Source organism: Oncorhynchus nerka, linkage group LG24 (genome assembly GCF_034236695.1).
Source record: "Oncorhynchus nerka isolate Pitt River linkage group LG24, Oner_Uvic_2.0, whole genome shotgun sequence".
In the NCBI taxonomy this organism is placed as follows: Eukaryota; Metazoa; Chordata; class Actinopteri; order Salmoniformes; family Salmonidae; genus Oncorhynchus; species Oncorhynchus nerka.
The window spans coordinates 28,424,645-28,433,727 of NC_088419.1; positions in this window are offsets into that span (position 1 = coordinate 28,424,645).

Below are 9,083 nucleotides of genomic sequence, written 5' to 3' on the forward strand. Positions count from 1 at the left end.
GCCAGTTTACTTTGGGCACGCTTTTCATCCGTACGTGAAAATACTGCCCCCTAGCCCAAAGAGTGAGACCTCTTTTCTATAACTGTGTGAAATCTATTTCTTATTGCAACGGCAAGGAGAATATGCCCTTTGTGTTTTATAGGAATGCAAGGTGTTTAATGTGAATGGTTTTAGGCTTACTGCTAATGTTTTTTATTGTGCTGTCCTCAGATAATCTCATGGTCTGCTTTCACCTTAAATCCTTTTTGAAATCTGACACGGTGGCTGGATTAACAAGAAGTTATCTTCTCTGGGACAAGTGGGAGGCTAGCGTCCCACCTCGACAACAGACAGTGAAATTGCAGGGTGCAAAATTCAAAACAGAAATCCCATAATTAAAATTCCTATACATATAAGTATTTTACACCATTTTAAAGCTGAACTTCTTGTAAATCCAGCCACAGTGTCCGATTTCAAATAGGCTTTACTCCAGAAGCACACTAAATGATTATGTTAGGTCAGCACCTAGTCACAGAAAACCATAAAGCCATTTTCCAGCCAAGGAGAGCCCTCACAAAAGTAAGAAATAGCGATTAAATTAATCACTAACCTTTGATGATCATCAGATGGCACTCACAGGACTTCATGTTACACAATAAATGTGTGTTTTGTTCGATAAAGTTCATCTTTATGTCCAAAAACCTAATTTGAAATTGGTGGGTTATGGTCAGAAATGCATTGTCTCAAACTAACATCCGGTGAAAGTGCAGAGAGCCACATCAAATTACAGAAATACTCATCATAAACATTGATACAAGATACATGTGTTATTCATTGAAATATAGATACACTTCTCCTTAATGCAACTGCTGTGTCAGATTTCAAAAACGCTTTACAGCAAAAGCACACCTTGCGATTATGTTAAGCGCCAAGTCACAGAAAAACAATCAGCCATTTTCCAAAGAAGGAGAGGTGTCACAAAAGTCAGAAATGCCATTATAAATATTCACTTACCTTTGATGATCTTCATCAGAATACACTCCCAGTAATCCCAGTTCCACAATAAATGTTTGTTTTGTTCGATAAAGTCCATAATTTATGTCCAAATACCTCCTTTTTGTTTGCGCGTTTAGTACACAAATCCAAACTCAGGAAGCGAGGGCAAGTCCAGGCGAAAGTTCAGATGAAAAGTCATATTACAGTTCGTAGAATCATGTCAAACGATGTATAGAATCAATGCTTAGGATGTTTTTATCATAAATCTTGAATAATGTTTCAACCGGAGAATTCCTTTGTCTTTAGAAATGTAATGCAACGCAGCTACATCTCACGGGAGCGCGCCTGACAAAGCACATGGCCTTCTGGCAGACCCCTTACTCAATCAGCTCTTATTCTCTCCTCATTCACAGTAGAAGCCTGAAACAATGTTCTAAAGACTGTTGACATCTAGTGGAAGCCTTAGGAAGTGCAATATGACCCCATATACACTGTATATTCGATAGGCAATGACTTGAAAAACCACAAATCTCAGATTTCCTACTTTCTGGTTGGATTTTTCTCAGGTTTTTGCCTGCCATACGAGTTATACTCACAGATATCATTCAGAGTGTTTTCTATCCAAATCGACCACTTATATGCATATCATAGCTTCTGGGCCTGAGTAGCCGGCAGTTTCCTCTGGGCACCTTATTATCCAAGCTACTCAATACTGCCCCCCAGTCCCAAAGAAGTGAAGCTTTAATTTGGTGTATTGCACTTGATTGTATGAAAGTGAAATATTTCTAATAATTTTTGGGGAATTCCGCACCCTGCAATTTCACCGGATGTTGTCAAAACGTTCCGCTAGCAGAACCCCCAGCCGTAACAGGTTAACAGTTGTGATACCACACCTGAGAGAGCATGGTTCGTTACAGCACCGAGAATAGTTACCATTGTTACCTTGACCACAATCATGAGGCTTGATGTGATGATGATGACCCTTATGATCCCCACCACGTTTTTGTGAACACTACTGACACCCATCTCCAAAAGGACACGGTTGACGAATCTTATGATATCCCCTATCACGTAATCATCAGATTTTTGCAGATAAACATCGGGCAATAGCACACTTGATAACCTGGATGAGGATAAGAAAAAGAACCACACCAAAAAATGCTCACCAAAAAACGTCCCTATTTACCGAATGATGAAGACAACCACATGACTAAGCCTAAATCATCTGGATTGTAATCATGATATTTAGCGCCCTCAGTTCTGATCTTTTGGATTAGGTCAGTTATTTCCTCAGAATTATCAGGAATGTAAGTACAGCATTCAGCACCAATATGTTACGTGTAAATGAGTGAAGAGCTGTGGAGTCAGGCGCAGAGAGCAAAGGATGTGGGAAAAACAACACGCTTAAATGTCCTGGAAACATAACATGAACAAAAGTGAAAACACAAATGAACAGAAATATAAACGGACAGCGTGAAACCCAAATGCCAACAAAAATACACTCAAACAAAGAAACAGGAGAACAAGCCCGCACGAAACAGAAGCGGGCTGAACAGACTTTATATAACCCTATCCTAACAACCAAACAAGAAACAGGTGATACCAATTAGACAGAACTAAACGAACACAGAACAACGGATCAGCGATAGCTAGTAGACCGGCGACAACGACCGCCGAGCGCCACCCGAACAAGAAGGGGAGTCACGTTCGGTAATATTCGTGACAGTACCCCCCTCCTGACGCGCAGCTCCCGCAGCACGCCGACGCCGGCCTCGGGGACGACCCGGGGGCCGAGGCGCTGGGCGATCCGGACGGAGGCGATGGAATTCACTCAACATAGATGGGTCTAGAATATCCCTCACCGGGACCCAGCACCTCTCCTCCGGACCGCACCCTCCCAGTCAACGAGGTACTGCAAGCCTCTCACCCGGCGTCTCGAGTCCAGAATAGCTCGTATCTTGTACGCCGGGACCCTCGATGTCCAGAGGGGGCGGAGGAACTTCCGGAACCTCATCTTCCTGCATAGGACCAGCTACCACCGGCCTGAGAAGAGACACATGAAATGAGGGGTTAATACGATAATACGAAGGAAGTAATAATCGATAACAAACCTCATTTATTCTCCTCAGGACATTAAATGGCCCTATACACTGCGGACCCAGCTTCCGGCAGGGCAAGCGGAGAGGCAGGTTTCGGGTCGAGAGCCAGACCCTGTCCCCAGGTGCAAACACGGGGGCCTCACTGCGGTGACGGTCAGCGCTCTTCTTCTGCCTTATACTCGCTTGGCGTAATGACTCTTGGACCGCCCTCCAGGTCTCCTTAGAGCGCTGTACCCACTCCTCCACCGCAGGAGCCTCAGTCTGGCTCTGATGCCACGGTGCCAGGACTGGCTGGTACCCCAACACGCACTCAAATGGTGACATGTTGGTAGAGGAGTGGCTTAGTGAGTTCTGGGCTATTTCTGCCCAGGGAATATATCTCGCCCACTCCCCTGGCCGGTCATGGCAATACGACCGCAGAAACCTGCCCACCTCCTGGTTAACTCTCTCCACCTGACCATTACTCTCCGGGTGATACCCTGAGGTCAGGCTGACCGAGACCCCCAGACGTTCCATAAATGCCCTCCAAACACGGGAGATAAATTGGGGGCCCCGATCAGAAACTATATCCTCGGGCACCCCGTAGTGCTGGAAGACATGGGTGAAAAGAGCTTCCGCAGTCCGTAGGGCCGTAGGGAGACCGGGCAATGGGATAAGACGGCAGGACTTAGGGAACCGATCCACAACGACCAGGATTGTAGTGTTACCCTGAGAGGGGGGGAGGTCAGTAAGAAAATCCACCGAAAGATGGGTCCACGGCCATTGTGGAACGGGAAGAGGTTGTAATTTACCTCTTGGCAGGTGTCTAGGAGCCTTACTCTGGGCGCACACCGAACAGGAGGAAACATAGAATTGCACATCCCTCCTCAAAGTGGGCCACCAGTACTTCCTCTCAAGACCTCTCACTGTCCTATAAATACCTGGGTGACCCGCCGAGGGTAGACAATGAGCCCATCGAATCAATTGATCACGGACAGCCAGAGGCACGTACCTACGACCCTCCGGACACTGTGGAGGCGCAGGTTCCCCCCTTAGCGCCCGCTCGATGTCCGCGTCCACATCCCATACTACTGGTGCCACCAGCTTAGCTGCCGGAATGATGGGAGTAGGATCGATGGACCTGTCCTCAGTGTCATAGAGTCTTGACAGCGCATCAGCCTTAGTGTTGAGGGAACCTGGTCTATACGAGATAGTGAAACGAAATCTGGTGAAAAACATGGCCCACCTTGCCTGACGAGGATTCAGTCTCCTAGCTGATCGGATATACTCCAGGTTACGATGGTCAGTCCAGATAAGGAAAGGGTGCTTAGCCCCTCAAGCCAGTGTCTCCACACCTTCAGGGCCTTAACCATAGCCAACAACTCCCTATCCCCCACATCATAATTCCCGCTCCGCTGGCCCGAGTTTCTTTGAAAAAAGGCACAGGGGCGGAGTTTCGAGGCACACCCGAACGCTGTGAGAGCACCGCTCCAACCCCAGCCTCGGATGCGTCCACTCTACTATAAACGCCAAAGAAGGGTCCGGATGTGCCAACACCGGCGCCTCAGTAAACATCGCCTTCAACTTATGAAAAGCTCTGTTCGCCTCTGCTGACCACTGCAAACGCGCCGGCCCCCCCTTCAGCAGTGAGGTAATAGGGGCAGCTACCTGACCAAAACCCCGGATAAACCTCCGGTAGTAATTGGCAAATCCCAAGAACCGCTGCACCTCCTTTACCGTGGTCGGAGTCGGCCAATTACGCACGGCCTTTATGCGGTCACCCTCCATTACCAAACCAGAGCTGGAAATGCGTTAACCCAGGAAGGAAACTGATTGTTTGGAAAACTCACATTTCTCCACCTTCACATACAGGTCATGCTCCAGCAGTCGTCTAAGAACCTTGCGCACAAGAGATACATGCGCAGTGCGTGTAGCGGAGTAGATCAAAATATCGTCAATATACACCACTACACCCTGTCCGTGCAGGTCTCTGAGTATTTCATCCACAAAAGATTGAAATATAGCTGGAGCATTCTTTAAACCGTATGGCATGACGAGGTACTCATAATGGCCCGACGTAGTGCTAAATGCAGTTTTCCACTCATCTCCCTCCCGAATACGCACCAAATTATAAGCACTCCTGAGATCCAGTTTAGTGAAGAACTGCCGCTCCGTGAAATGATTCCACTGCCGTAGCAATGAGAGGTAGTGGGTAACTAAAACCAACTGTGATGGAATTTAGACCTCTATAATCAATACACGGACGTAAACCACCATCTTTTTTCTTCACAAAAAAGAAACTCGAAGAGACAGGTGAATATGGAGGGCTGAATGTACCCCTGTCCCAGAGCCTCGGTGATATATGTTTCCATAGCCACCTTCTCCTCCTGGGACAAAGGATACACATGACTCCTGGGGAGTGCAGCGTTAGCCTGGAGATTTATCACGCAATCCCCCTGCCTATGGGGTGGTAATTGGGTCGCTTTCTTTTTACTGAAAACGATAGCCAAATCATCATACTCAGCTGGAATGCGCACGGTGGAAACCTGGTCTGGACTCTCCACCGTTGTCGCACCGATGGAAACCCCTACACACCTGCCTGAACACTCATCAGACCACCCCTGTAGAGTTCCCTGTTTCCACGAAATCGTAGGATTATGAATAGCTAGCCAGGGAATCCCCAGAACAACTGTAAACGCAGGTGAATCGATAAGGAACAAACTAATTCGCTCCTTGTGATTCCCCTGCGTAATCATCTCCAACGAAATTGTGGCTTTCTTCACCAGCCCTGACCCTAATGGTCGACTATCTAAAGAGTGCACGGGAAAAGGGGGGTCTCCTTTTACTAACGGAATCCTCAACCTCTGAGCGAGTCCGCGATCTATAAAGTTTCCAGCTGCGCCTGAATCTACCAGTGCCTTATGCTGGAGAGAAGGAGAATAATTCAGGAAACATTAATAGGAACATGTGACCAACAAGAAACTCTGGGAGAGTGTGGTGCTTACTCACCTGGGGTGACCGATGAGTGTTCAGCCTGCCCTCACGATTCCCAGATGAATTCCTCCAGCACCAACTAGACGTGTGCCCTCTCCGGCCACAACTGGTACAGGAGGAGCTTCCTCCTCCGATCTCCCTTGACGCAGTCCCTCCTAGCTCCATCGGGATAGGGCAGGAGGATCAGGAGGTAGAACTGACAGAACCCTTTCAAAACGTCCACGAGCAGCTAGCAGATGGTCCAACCGGATCGACAGGTCTATCAGTCCATCCAGGCTAAGCGTAGTATCCCGACAGGCCAGCTCCCTACGGACGTCCTCTCTCAGGCTACACCTGTAATGGTCTATCAGGGCCCTGTCGTTCCACCCTGCTCCCGCAGCCAAGGTCCGGAACTCCAGCGCGAAGTCCTGTGCGCTCCTCGTCCCCTGTCTAAGATGGAACAATCTCTCACCCGCCGCTCGACCTTCTGGAGGGTGATCGAACACGGCCCTGAAACGGCGGATGAACTCCGGGTAGTTGTCCTTCGCTGAGTCGGGCCCGTTCCAGACCGCATTAGCCCACTCCAGGGCTCTACCGGTCAGGCAGGTGATGAGGACCCCTACTCTCTCCTCCTCCGAGGGGGCCGGCCGAACGGTGGCCAGGTAGAGGTCTAATTGAAGCAGGAATCCCTGGCACCCCGTCGCTGCTCCATCGTAATTCCTCGGAGGCGTCATGTGCAGAGCGCTGGAACCGGATCCAGATGGGGGAGATGGTAGAGTTGCTGGTAGGAGGGTCGGTGGGGTAGTAGTAGGGAAACCATTCCTCTCCCAACGATCCATCCTCTCCATCATCTGATCAATCGCTGATCCTAGGCGATGGAGGATGGACGTGTGATGTTGAACTCGCTCTTCCATAGTGGGAAGAGGAGTGGTCGCTGCTCCTGCTGACTCCATAGGTGGTGCGGGCTTCTGTTACGTGTAAATGAGTGAAGAGCTGTGGAGTCAGGCGCAGAGAGCAAAGGATGTGGGAAAAACAACACGCTTAAATGTCCTGGAAACATAACATGAACAAAAGTGAAAACACAAATGAACAGAAATATAAACGGACAGCGTGAAACCCAAATGCCAACAAAAATACACTCAAACAAAGAAACAGGAGAACAAGCCCGCACGAAACAGAAGCGGGCTGAACAGACTTTATATAACCCTATCCTAACAACCAAACAAGAAACAGGTGATACCAATTAGACAGAACTAAACGAACACAGAACAACGGATCAGCGATAGCTAGTAGACCGGCGACGACGACCGCCGAGCGCCACCCGAACAAGAAGGGGAGTCACCTTCGGTAATATTCGTGACACAATAACAGGACATGTACCCCCTTGTGCAGACAGAAGATAATCAAGGGCCAAACGATTTTGCATCACCACAGTCCATATGGCAACCATCTCAGCTGTAATTAACTGTACTATTAGCTAGGATTTCCAACGAATTAGACATATTAATAACTTCCCGTGCTATTTTAGAAATGCCATAAAATGGAAAAGCAATCGCAAAGAAAAGAGAAAGCAAAGAATCTCTCAGTTTCTGTAATCACACGTTGTGAAAAAGAAGAATTCACAGAATGTCCTTCATGGCATATGACATATCCCAAATAACACCCTTAATAACACGACCCTTGCCACAACTTTGGTAACCAGGAATAGGCATAGGATCCACAGATAAAGTAAGTCCCCTTAGGAGCTATCATACCATTATTGATGATATTACCGAAGGTATTGGCATAAAAAGTGGTCTTAGTGCCATTACCGAGAGTCAATTCAACAGACAGTAAACGTTCCACAACCTTAGTACCGTCACAGGCAGATAGGTAGATCTGTTTTCTGCTCACACTTACTCTGCCCTACTTTGACAAACTTGTCCTGGTGCAGTTGAGACAAATTCAAAGAGTGACCTATTAAAACATAACCACCCAACAGGGGCATGTGTAATAACTAGGTAAGGTGGTCGCTGATTAGTGTCATTGGTGATCTCAAATGAAGAAAGGTACTGCAGAACTAGATACTCTCGCATGTTGATACTCAACATTCTTACCCCAATTAGTACCAATAATCTCTGTGTTAGAAATGGAAACACCACCCACATCCTGTATTAGGAGGAAACTCACAAGGAAAATAATTTCAAACATATTTCACTTGTCTGCAAGACAATAATATTCAATTGTCCTATTGTCAAGGTCATCATTCACAAAGTCCTTTAAAAATGACCAGCTCTTCCACACTGTTATCAGTCGCACATTAGAAATGAGAAATTATGTTCTGACAGTCTGCCGGTAGTGAGGAATTCTTCTTTCGTTCCACAGATAGCACTTGTATCGTTGTATCGTTTCAGGTACAGTCAAGGGATATTGCTGCAGCCTCAGACGATAGATTCTCATAACCTGTAACGAAGGAAATAAAAAGTGAAAGTACTTTCTGGTTCTGAACTTGTAACGTGAGTAGGACGGGTGTAGTTTTGTGACAATGATCAAGAGCAGCTACTTACTGATTTGACAGATCCAACGCAGTTACACCTCAGACACCACCAAAACATCAGCTATGCGAGTGTTGGCTATCACCGGTTAACGTTTGATTGATTGAATCTAGGCCTTTACACTCATTCAGTCTATTTAGTTGTATGATTATTGTCAATTAAGAAAATTGTGCCTCTCTCTTTTAGATCTGCCACCCCCAGCAGTTCAGCTGCATTCACAGCTGTGGTATTTAATCTACCGGCTGCACCAGTTCCTACTACACTGGCCGTGAAGGGAGAAACTTTTGAGGATACCGAGATGGATAGAGGTCATTCAGAATTATATTGCATATGCTCACCCACACCAACAGATGTACACACAGACATGTTGTTGAGCTGTATACTTACTGTCCCTTTGTGCATCTCTCTTTCAGATCTGCCATGCACTCCACCACAGCCACAGCCTCACCCAGAAGTGCATACACTGGGCTTATCAAGACTGACAAAGCAGGGATAGGTGGCTGACAAGGAAAAATAAAACAAC